A 13,360-nucleotide genomic window follows, 5' to 3' on the forward strand; every position below is an offset into this window, starting at 1 on the left:
TCGTTTGTGAATTATCTTAAACACCGTCGCATAATTCGTTTAGACAAATGGCAGATTCTTGGTTGGAGATGGTGGTGATCTTTTAGTAGGTAGGATAGAGACCATATTGACATTTGCAGTAGGGATCAATGTCAAAGAACTAGTGTTGGATTTTGGAGAAAAAAAGGAACACCAAGATAACCTTTGCCACAACTATTTTCCTCAGAAACAATCAAGGTTTTGACAATAAATGGTGTTCAATTGGGATGGAATGGACAAGATTTGATTGTAAGCAGCCCTTCTTTTTGAGAATCTGAGTCTTGTCAACTGCAAATGGCTCGGAACTGTTAGTTTTGTTGGTAATGATCATCTCAAACACGTAGAAATCTAAGATTGCCAAGAGATTGGCATTGAAGACAACTTCCATGCCTGGAATTATTTTTCATCAAATATATATATATATATATAGATAGAGAGAGAGAGAGGGAGAGGAAGAGATTGATGACTTTGTTTGTCCTGAAACGGCATTGACCCAAAATTCAACAGGATTAGAATTTCTAATTAAATTCAAAAAATATATTATAATAACAAAAAATATGTATGGTTTCAATTCGACTAGTAAAAAATTACTTTAAAAAATGGGGGGAAGATGAGGGAGTTTTGGCCCAATTGTTTGAGTAAACAATTCATATTGTTAATTAGAAACAGAGTTATTAATATATGGACAATCCAGTTGTAAATACAATGACCTCTTTCTTCTGACCTCTGTATTTCCTTCATATTGTTGGCGCGAGATATAGACAGAAGAAGAAGGTCATGGGGATGATTTGGTACTTTTGGTTGGAGTCTTATAAAGATTCAAATTTCTCTAATTGTATTTTTTTTTTTTTAATGTCACCTAATTAAACAATTGGTTAAGCATATATATATATATATATATATATTAGTTGGCTTATTGGCTAAAAAAAAAAAAAAAAAAGAAACTTTGTGTTTATTTTAAAAATTACTTTATTTTCCAACATTGCTCCTCTTAAACAAAATTTATCGATTCAGTGTTCTCCACCACTACTAGCCCTAACCTCCGTGGTTTCCTTCTCAGCCGCCATGGCTGATCGATAATCAAACTTACCAGAATCCATCATCCACCATATCATGTCTTTCCTTCCAAGTACTAAAGACGCCATGGCTCTGTCCGTGGTCTCAAAGACCTTCTCCTCTGCTTTCCTCTGCTTCCCAGTAATCAAATTCGACTCCAATAACTTCGACCATTATTTCTACTCCAAATTGAATACCAAGGCCTGGGTTTTGGACTCCTTTCTGAATTATCTTGAACGCCGTCGCATAATTGATTTAGAAAAATTTAGATTAGTTGTTAGAGATGATAGTCATCTTTTGGACAATAGGATGGAGACCATATTTACATTTGCAATAGAGAGCAATGTCAAAGAGCTAGAGTTGGATTTTGGAAAAAAAAAAATAACACCATCGTACCCTTTGCCACAACAACTCTTTTCTTTGGAAACAATCAGGGTTTTGACAATAAAAGGGCTTGGATTGGGATGGGCTAGACAACTAAGACAAGACTTGATTGTAAGCAGCCCTTCTTTGGAGAATCTGAGTCTTATCAACTGCCAATGTCTTGGAACTGTTAGTTTTATTCGTAATGATAGTCTCAAACAAGTAAGAATCGAAAATTGCAAAGAGATTCATATCGAAGGACAACTTCCATGCCTTGAATATTTTTCATCACCTAGTTGTAAGCTAGACATCAGCAGCTCAAATTCTCCAAAGCTCAAGCATCTGCAAATTTGTTCCCATCATGATGATACACAGTACCCATTGATTAAACCATTCGATTTCTCTCAATTTCGTTTTCTCGAGACTTTGAAGTTGAATGGTCGTGGTCAATTGAACAAGGAGATCAAGTTTCATCTCCTTGAATGTCTAAATGCTTTGGAGTTGGACTCTCTGGATTTTTTGAAAGTTGAGATTGAAGCTCCAAATCTTTCTTCCTTGATTTAGAAATCCATATTAGATGCTGGACCTCCTGAAATTGACATAAGCAGCAGCTCTACAAATCTGAAGCTCCTGCATTTTGAAGGTGCAAATATGCCACAAAGATGGGTTGCGCATAACTTCTCAGAGTTTTTTGTTCTCGAGACTTTGAAGTTGATCAAAATCCGTGGACTAGAGGAGATCAAGTTTCATCTTGAATGTCTAAATGCTTTGGAGTTGTATTATGCAGATTTCGCAAAAGTTGACATTGAAGCTCCAAATCTTGTTTCCTTGACTTATATATCATCCACATATGATGAGCCTCATAAAATTAACATAAGCAGCAGCTCTACAAATTTGAAGCATTTGCAGTTTAATGGTAAGGGTACGGGGAAGATGGGTTGCAGAGAACTTCTCTGAATTTCGATTTCTTGAGACTTTGAAGTTAGTTGATTATAGTGCTGAATTTCCATTGGACAAGGTTAAGTTTCAACTCCCGTGCCTAAAGGTTTTGAAATTGGATCTTTGTTATTCGAGATTGTTTAGAGTTGACATTGAAGCTCCAAATCTGGTTTCCTTCACATATGTGAAAAGATATGCTTACATCTATGGTAAGCATAACAGGTTGTTCACACCTTTGGTGACTTTCACCTCCAAAGATAAACCAGATGTCATACTGGATGTATCGTCTAGTGATCATTAGAACCATTTTCAAAAGTTGACAAATTATATACGTTTCTTGAATTCTGTAAGTATGCATTAATTATATATATATATATATATATATTACTATATTACTACATTGGCCTTGTGGTTGGTTCGTGGTACCACATTATCTATGTAATTCGGATAATATATCCAATGTATAATATGTAATCGTGTTGCATAAGCCATCCATAGAACTTATACTAGTGATGCATATGGATGATTTAATTTGTTTGTTAGTCTCTTTTTTTCTTATTTGCATTTATTTTTCTAACATTTGATGTTGTTGTTTCTTTGGTATAAAGGATTACAAAAAGAATATGGTTTTTCCGTTGTATAACTTCAAGCATCTGAAAGTAGAATCCCAAGCCTCTCTACCCAATACTCTCTCCTTCATTGTGGATCCAGGAGTAAAATACTTGAAGGTATTAAATGAGTGAAAAATTGCTTTTGAAATAGTGTTAGGGATTTGGGATTTGTTATATCTTTATTTTATATCTTATTGCCATTAAATTTATTTTGATTGTTTAGTATGTTTTTTTGGATTTTGCAGTTTTATTACAAGAATGAGGATGTAGAGAGCTGGCAACTTGATTTGGAAAAATTTATGTAGAATTTATTTATTTTCTGGTAAAAAAGTTGTATTGAAGAAGTTTCAATAAAATACCTAACATAGATGTTGTCGTTCATCATAGGATGACTGATTTTATATATATATATATATATATATGATTTAATTTGTTTGTTAGTCTATTTTTGTTCTTCTACTTAATTTTTTTCTTTCTTATATATATATATATATATATATATACACACACATAGAGAGAGGGAGAGATTGATGCCTTTGGTTGTCCTGAAACCACATTGACCCAAAAAAATGCCATTTTTTTTCTTTTCATTTTCTTTTCGGAAAATATAGATAAACAGTAGGGGAAACAAAATCAAAACATAAACCCAGGATCACATCATCCTATATCATTTCATTCCTTCCTAACAACAGAGATGCGATGGCTATGTCCATGGTGTCACAGACCTTCTCCTCTGGCTTTCACTGCCTTCCTGATAATAGACATGGACTGAAATTATTATTCCTTTTCCGGTTTGAAAAGTCAGGCCCGGATTTTGGATTCTGTAGCCAAGTATCTTCAACGTCGACGTTGTTGCATCATTATTCCTTCTCCTTTAGTAAAGTTGAGGTTGGTTGCTACTAGCTAGAGGTGATGATTTTGCTTTTACAGTAGTAGGATTAACATCATAGTTACGTTGGCCATAGACAGCAGTCCTTTCAGTGGAGAATTTCAATCTCATCTCATTAAATGCAGCTTCATTGGAAGTTTTATTTTGGTGTGTAATCATAAACTCAAGCAAGTAAACATCAAACATTGTAGATAGTGTTAGAAAAATATATGGAAGTATATATATGTAAATATATGTGGATAAAATAAAATTAATGTAAACAAAATGCAGAAAATTAAATAATTTAAATTAGAACCTATATGTCCTTTTTAATGGTGATTTGCTTTTTGGAAACTTGACTGAGATCTATGTGGTATCATAGTCTCTTTAATAAAATTTCCGTCTATCGGTACAGATGTTACTGATGATCGTCTTCCATAATATAATGAAAGCAAATATCTTAGATACAGTACTTCCAAGATCTATCTCTGCGAACTTTTTGTATACCATTACTTTATCACCCACACTGAAATCAATGTATTTCTCTATTATCAAAATTGCTCTCTCTACTCTTTTTCATGTTGTTTTTTTCTTTTCTTTTTTTTTTTTTCCCAGAAAAATTATTTTTCCTCCGTATCAATTATGAACTGTTAAGAACGTATGCGCATCCAACTCTTAACACAAAACGTGTGCCCATAAAACTCTCGAACGTGTTCCCATAAAATTCTCAAAGCCAAACTTAAAAGACTGATTAAACCCAAACAAGCCCGTGAAGAAAATCATTCACACTTGGCCCAATAAGGAAAAATTATAACAGATAGATTCTCGTTGAAGGACCAATTCTAGGCACTGAATATTTTTCATGTTATTGTGAATCACTTAATTGTAAGCTACACATCACCAGCTCAACTTGTCCAAAACTCTATCTTCATGGAATTGTTATACACCCATTGTACTGCAGAAATATGGATTTAATGTGAAGTCCAGCCGCACCAACCCACAACCTCACCAACCACACCAACCGCACCAACCACAGCCACCATTGTTGACAGCCACCATTGTTGACATGCTGCACCGATCAACAATTGTGGGCTAAGATGTTGAAACTTGTGGCCTTGTAAGCCTATAAATAGGCTCCTTACCATTCCATGATAACCATGCCAAGAGAGCAATCTCAATCCTCCCAAGTGAGGAGAATTGAGAGAAAACTCCAAGAGAGAGAGTTGTTTAAGTTCCAGAGAGAACTTGAAAGAAGAGTGAGCAATTCCAGAGAGAATTGGAAAGTGCAGAGAGAGGTTCCACGAGAGAATCCTCCATGAGAGAAGTTTTTATTTTTGTATTCTATTTTTAAGAGATTAATAGAATTCTTTTATTTTCTTCTCATATTTCTTCTCTAAAGTGGTCAGAGAACCACAACAAGTGGTATCAGAGCCCCAGATCGAGAGCTTGGGTTCAAAATTTGAAGAAACAGAGCCACTGTTCTTCAAGTTGGTGTTTCGGAAAGTTGCTCAAATAATTAATTTGACAATCCCAGGTGAAAGTACCCGACGAGAGGAGAACAACGAAGTTCGCCGGAGAGAAAACGGACGTCCCACGCGCCCGCAAGCGCCGACTGAAATTTTTCTGCAACTGTTCACGCGCCCACGCGCCGCACGCGCCGTCTGGAGGTTGAAGACGACCACGTCAGCAGCCACGTCAGCGAACCCCTGCCACGTCATCTGCCACGCCAGCGACACGTGTCGCCACGTCATCTGACACGTCATCTGCCACGTGGTGCCACGTCAGCACCATCTGCCACATCAGCAATATTTTCTGAAATTACGGAACAGCCCTTGAAGTTTCGGAAATTACGGTACAGCCCCTGAACTATTGGAAATTACAGACTGACCCCTGTAGTTTCTGTATTTGCCGGTTGACCCAGAAATTTTGTGAAATTACATTTTTGCCCCAACATTTCTGGTAATTATATTTTGACCCCGGAAGAGTCAAGTCCACCATTTTCGGCCGTTCCGGACGCAACGGTTAACTCCGTTTTGCCAAATTCAGCTCCATTTTTGGTCAAGCCATAATGTCAATGGAAGAATCATCTTCGGGAGCTATGGTTAAGCTCACTGCCACAAATTATACACTTTGGAGACCTCGGATGGAAGATCTCCTCAATTGTAAGGATCTGTTTGATCCTATAGAAGCTAAAGGCGAAAACCCCGATCCCAGCAAAGTAGCAGAATGGAAGAAATTAAACAAGAAAACGATCGGTCAGATCAGGCAATGGATCGACCACAGTGTCTTCCATCATGTAGCAAAGGAAACGGATGCATATGCCCTCTGGACAAAATTGGAGGACATGTACCAGGCCAAGACTGCTCGGAACAAAGCCCTGTTGCTTAAGCGATTGGTACATCTCACATTACAGAGTGGAACTTCTGTAGCCGAGCATACCAGTGAGTTCCAGAGCTTGGTAAATCAACTATCTGCTGTGGATTACCAACTAGGGGATGAGGATCAGGCCCTCCTACTTCTAAGCTCTCTTCCAGACAGTTGGGAGACATTGGTAGTCTCTCTCAGCAATTCGGCCCCGAATGGCAAACTTACTATGGCTATGGTTAAGGATGCCCTATTTAATGAAGAGGCCAGGAGAAAGGACATTGGCATGGATCAGTCACATGCCCTCGTCATAGAGAGAGGAAGACAGCAAAGAGGTGGTCGAGATAGGGGGAGAGGCAGGAGCAAGAGCAGAGGCAGATCTACAGACGGCAGAAAATCATCGTATAAGTGCTATCATTGTGGCCTGGAGGGTCACATGAAGAAGAACTGCAGAAAGTTGTTGAGAGAGCAGAGACTCCAAGGTAATCAGCCGAAGAAGGATGGAGAGACACTAGTCACTTGTACAGGAGAAGTGGCGCTCTGCTCCACCGAAGAAGAGACATGCCTTCATATATCAACCCAAGATGTTGAGTGGGTAGTCGATACTGCAGCATCCTACCATGTCACTCCACACAGAGATTTCTTTAAAACGTACAAAGCAGGAGACTTTGGTACAGTAAAGATGGGAAATTCCAGTTTCGCAAAGATTATGGGAACTGGTGATATTCAGATAAAAACGAATGTTGGTTGTACAATCACTTTGAAGGATGTCCGTCATGTTCCAGACCTTCGGCTTAATCTACTTTCGGGAGCAGCCTTAGACAAGCAAGGCTATGACAACTACTTCAGTAAAGGCACATGGAAAATGACGAAAGGTGCCATAGTTGTCGCCCGAGGACATATTTGTGGAACGTTGTACAAGACTCATGTGAAGATATGTGCAGACAGCCTCAATATTGCAGAAGGAGAGGCGTCTCAAAATCTGTGGCACCAGAGACTCGGTCACATGAGTGAAAAAGGATTGTCCACTTTGGCAAGGAAGAAGCTTATCACTGTTTGCAAGGATGCTGCGCTAGATCCTTGTAATCACTGCTTGTTTGGTAAGCAACATAGAGTCTCCTTCAGTTTCTCTGCATCGAGAAAATCAGAGTTGCTTAGTCTGGTGCACTCTGATGTTTGTGGTCCCATGGAGGTGGAATCATTAGGTGGCAACAAGTATTTCCTGACCTTCATTGATGATGCTTCACGGAAGGTGTGGGTATATTTCTTGAAGACAAAGGACCATGTATTGGATTACTTCAAACTGTTTCATACCATGGTAGAGCGTGAAACAGGAAAGAAGCTGAAATGTCTCCGCTCAGATAATGGAGGCGAGTATACTTCCAAGGAGTTCGATGCCTACTGCAGAAGACACGGCATTCGACATGAGAAGACGGTCCCTCGCACCCCACAACATAATGGAATAGCCGAAAGAATGAACCGAACCATTATGGAAAAGGTCAGAAGTATGCTCAGTATGGCTAAGCTGCCAAAGCCATTCTGGGGAGAAGCTGTTCGTGCCGCCTGCTACTTAATCAACAGATCACCGTCAGTACCGTTGAATTTTGATATTCCGGAGAAAGTGTGGTCGGGTAAGATTCCCTCCTACTCTCATTTAAGAGTGTTTGGTTGTATAGCTTATGTACATGTATCCAAGGAGCTCAGACAGAAGCTCGATGCAAGATCTACTCCATGCATCTTTATAGGATATGGAGACGAAGAATTCGGATACAGGTTATGGGACCCGAAAACCAAGAAGGTTATTAGAAGCAGGGATGTAGTATTCCAAGAAAACCAGAAAATGGAAGACATTGAAAAGCCCAGAATGTCTCCTAATTGTAGTTCTAGTGCCGAGAATATTTGTCCTAATCCAGCACCAGCACAAATAGCCACAGAGGATAATGAGGTGCATGAAGATATACCAGAAGCAGACCAGGAGGAAGAAGGGGATAATGAGCAGGGGGAGACTCAATCCTCTCAAGCAGCTGCAGGGCCATCACAGCGGTCAGATGATGGTACACCTCCTGAAACCAGTGGTTTACAAGTTCGGAGATCTGAGCGAGGCCGAATTCCATCAAAGAGATTTCCAGAATCTGAGTATATTCTGCTTACTGAAGAAGGGGAGCCAGAGAGTTTCCAGGAAGCTGTTTCTCATCAAGAGAAGGAAAAGTGGCTGCAAGCAATGCAAGATGAGATGGAATCCTTGCAGAAAAATCATACTTATGAGTTGGTTGAGCTTCCAACAGGAAAGAAGGCACTAAAGAATAAATGGGTGTTCAAGCTCAAGAAAGATGGCAGCGGAAGGGTGGTGAAACACAAAGCCCGATTGGTGGTCAAAGGATTTCTTCAGAAGAAAGGAATTGACTTTGATGAGATTTTTTCACCAGTGGTAAAAATGACTTCAATTCGAGTCATTTTTGGTTTAGTAGCAAGTCTAAACCTAGAGCTTGAGCAGATGGATGTGAAGACAGCATTTCTTCACGGTGATTTACATGAAGAAATCTACATGGAGCAGCCAGAAGGATTTGAGGTTTCAAGGAAAGAAAACCTCGTATGCAAGCTAAAGAAGAGCTTGTATGGCCTCAAGCAAGCACCAAGACAATGGTATAAGAAGTTTGACTCGTTTATGGTGAGTCAAGGCTATAAAAGGACTGCAGCAGACCAATGTGTTTATATTCAAAAATTTTCAGGTGGAAACTTCATTGCACTTTTGCTATATGTGGACGACATGTTGATCGTTGGACAAGATGCAATGAAGATTAGTAAGCTGAAGAAAGAATTGTCTAAGTCTTTTGATATGAAAGACTTAGGACCAGCTCAACAAATTTTGGGAATGCAAATAATCCGAGACAGGAAAAATAGAAGGTTATGGCTATCTCAAGAGAAGTATGTTGAACGGGTGATAAAGAGATTCAACATGGATAAAGCCAAACCGGTCAGCATTCCACTTGCAAATCATTTCAAGTTGAGTAAGAGATTGTGCCCCTCATCCAAAGAAGAGATAGAGGAGATGGCTTCAGTACCATATTCTTCAGCGGTAGGAAGTCTGATGTATGCAATGGTGTGTACCAGACCAGACATTGCTCATGCAGTAGGTGTTGTGAGCAGATTTCTTTCAAATCCTGGAAAGAAACACTGGGAAGCAGTCAAATGGATTCTCAGGTATCTTAAAGGTACATCGAAGCTGTGCTTGTGCTACGGGGGAGGTGATCCAATCTTAGAAGGCTATACAGATGCAGATATGGCCGGAGACCCTGATAATAGAAAATCTACATCAGGTTATCTCTACACTTTTGCAGGGGGAGCTGTGTCATGGCAGTCAAGATTGCAGAAGTGTGTTGCTTTATCCACTACTGAAGCAGAGTACATTGCCGCAGCGGAAGCGGGTAAGGAAATGTTGTGGTTAAAGCGTTTTCTCACAGAATTGGGCATCAAGCAAGAAGACTACAAGGTACATTGTGATAACCAAAGTGCCATGGATTTGAGCAAAAACTCAATGTATCATTCCCGTACAAAGCACATTGACATTCGCTATCATTGGATACGCGAAGTAATAGATCAACAGTTGCTGAAACTGATGAAGATCCACACAAAAGAGAATCCAGCAGATATGCTAACAAAAGTTGTTGCTCAAGAGAAGCTGAAGCTATGCAGAGACATAGCTGGAATAGATGGCAGAGGACCATCAGTTTTTAAATGCGGCTGGAGGGGGAGAATTGTGAAGTCCAGCCGCACCAACCCACAACCTCACCAACCACACCAACCGCACCAACCACAGCCACCATTGTTGACAGCCACCATTGTTGACATGCTGCACCGATCAACAATTGTGGGCTAAGATGTTGAAACTTGTGGCCTTGTAAGCCTATAAATAGGCTCCTTACCATTCCATGATAACCATGCCAAGAGAGCAATCTCAATCCTCCCAAGTGAGGAGAATTGAGAGAAAACTCCAAGAGAGAGAGTTGTTTAAGTTCCAGAGAGAACTTGAAAGAAGAGTGAGCAATTCCAGAGAGAATTGGAAAGTGCAGAGAGAGGTTCCACGAGAGAATCCTCCATGAGAGAAGTTTTTATTTTTGTATTCTATTTTTAAGAGATTAATAGAATTCTTTTATTTTCTTCTCATATTTCTTCTCTAAAGTGGTCAGAGAACCACAACATTTAACAATACAATTTCTCTGAATTTAGTGCTCTTGATACTTTGAAGTTGAAAAGTTGCTGTGGATTGACGAAGGATATCAATTTTCATCTTGAATATTTTAATGCTTTGGAGTGTATTATTATTGTTTTTTTAATGAACGGGGAAAAATACCCCAGAAAAAAAAGAAAGAGAGCCTAACCAGCAACTAATCGAGGGAAAAGAATCCCCTTAGAAAACAACAAATCTCTACCCTCCTTAACAGGATTGGCAAAAAAGAGGACCCCTAAAGAACAAGAATGGCTAAAATAAGTGGAGATTTGGAGCACCAAGGATCCTCCAAGAAATTCATTTTAGTACCAACGTGCCATCACCAATCCTCCAAGCCACCCCCTATCAACAAGGAGCTACCAGAATTAAGACTCTTTAATATACAAGAACCTCCATGCCTTCTAGCAGCAGCCCGACAATCTCCTCTAATTTTGATTGAAATTCCAAATGGTGTTTCCTTGATTTATGAATCCATAACTAATAGACCTTCGAAATAAACACAATTAGCAGCTCTACAAATCTAAAGCAATTGTAGTTTTAAGGTTCATATATACAGGCGGAGCTCTTGTATGGCCTGGGGTGACCATGGCCCCCAAGGTTTTAATTTTTTTTTCACTTTATATATATATATATATATATTAATAATATTTAAAAAAAAACTTTGAAAATCATTTAAAATAAGGGTTTGTTTGGCTAATTGATTTTAAAACAGTTTTCTATTCTACAAAATTGAAAACTTTTTCCAAAACAAAAATACACTCGTTTGGTCATCAATTTTTAAAAACAGTTTTAAAAATAAAAATAAAAAAATATACAATTTAGAAAATATTAAAATGATATATTCTGTTTTCTGTATTTTAGATTTAAAAACTGTTTTTAAACATTATTGGTCAAACATCCTTATTTTCATGAAATAAATAAATTTTTTTTTTATTTTTTATTTTTAAAATAATGTTTTGAAAACTGAAAATAGAAAACATGACCAAACATGGCTTTAATATTTTGGCCCCCTTCAATAAAGTTAGTATCGGTTTTTTAAGAGTAAATAAATAAATATAGTATTTATATAATAAGGTAGTTATTATTTTAATTTAGATAATTTAGTTTTTTTATGAAAATTTTGACAGTAACTTAGATTTATATTATAATTTTTTTAATAATATAATAATAAAAAATTTTGCATGTTGTCTAGTAGGATGATTATAGGCTTTTATTTTTTTTTCTTTTTTCTTTTTCCTTTTTTATGAAGTACATTTTTTTCTCACACACAAGGGAAAAAAAAGAAGAAAAAACTTAATGATAAAACTATTGTTTTCTCAAATCGAGTTCAAATTTCCGTGCACCTAATTTCAATTTATTTATTTAAAAAATGGCTCCTCTATAGCTTGATATAATTACTAACATTAACAAATTAACAGATATACGGCTACATGATTTTTTTTTTTCTTTTTCAATTAGTGACGGACATATGAGACTTGTTTACCTTTATTTTTTTTTTCTTTTTTTGTAATGTTAAATAAATCTCATGTTAATAAGAAATTGGTGTTTGAACCCCAAGGTTATATCAGGTACTTTCATATGACTTATATGTGTGTATATATATATATATATATACTTTCATTTGACATAATTATGCGAGTGCTTATGTATGTATGCCTCTTGTTGTATTGTATACAATGTTATTTATTTCTATAGACTTTGGAATGAAATAGAGCCTTTGGTTGTCGTAAACAACATTAACCAAAATTCAATAGGAATAGAATTTCTAATTAAATTCAATGTAGGAGTTCAATTTATTGCCCCCAAAAAAAAAAAAAAAGATATATAATAATAAAACTAAGATTTAGGGGTTGAATTCGAGTAGTGAAAAATTAATTTAAAAAAAGTGGGAGCGAAGAGGGAGCTTTGGCCAAGCTGTTTGAGCAAGGAATCAGGTTATCGCAATTCAATGGGTAAAAGGTAATCGCCAAAATCATCTGCGTCTTTCTTTTCCTCTCTCTTTTTTTATTTTATTTTTTTATTAGAAAGGTTTTGCCAGAGAGAGAACAAAAAGAAAAAAGAAAAGAAAAGAACAATAATAGAAAGATTGATGCCAAGAATTATTGATTAAATTCTCCCTAAACAGAGGTTACTGGGAAATCTTCCACTTTGAGTGTTAAATCAAATCCTAATAAACTTTATTAGTAAGCTTGTAGGAAGTAGGTGGTGTTTAATAGAGACAGAAACAGAGTTTTTTGAAAAATTAAAACAGAATTACATGCGTCTCTTTCTTTCTGTGGCCGAATATAAATTCTTTGGCGGCAGAAGAGAAAAGTCACCAGCAGCAGCCATGGCAGATCGATTCTCAAGGTTACCACAAGAAATCATCCGCCATATCATGTCTTTCCTTCCAAGTACCAGAGACGCCATGGCTCTGTCCATGGTCTCCAAGACTTTCTCCTCTGCTTTCCTCTTCTTCCCGATAATCGACTTCAACTTGGATCATTACTGTTATTCCTCCTCGTCTGATGATTTGAAAACCAAGCGGTTGTTTTTGGATTCCATGGTGAGGTATCTTCAATCTCGTCCCGCAATTCTTTTCGACAAGTTGAGGTTCGTTGCTGGTAGAAATGTTTATCATTTAAGCAGAGTTCATTGTTTCTGCAACGTGATTGACACCATGATTAGATTCGCCATAGACAGCAACGTCAAAGAGCTTGAGTTGGATTTTAGAAATTGCTACGGACCAATACACAGTCAGATTTTAAGTTTGAGTTCGCCAGCACCAGTTCTCTTTTCTTCCACAACAATAAGAGTTTTGACATTAATAGGGATTTCACCAACGCCGCTGTTGCAGAAACAAGATTTGATCATAAGCAGTCCTTCGTTGGAGAATCTCGCTCTCTTTGCCTGCAGCTTCATCGCAAGTGTTAC

This window comes from Ziziphus jujuba, chromosome 2, assembly GCF_031755915.1.
Source record: "Ziziphus jujuba cultivar Dongzao chromosome 2, ASM3175591v1".
NCBI lineage: Eukaryota > Viridiplantae > Streptophyta > Magnoliopsida > Rosales > Rhamnaceae > Ziziphus > Ziziphus jujuba.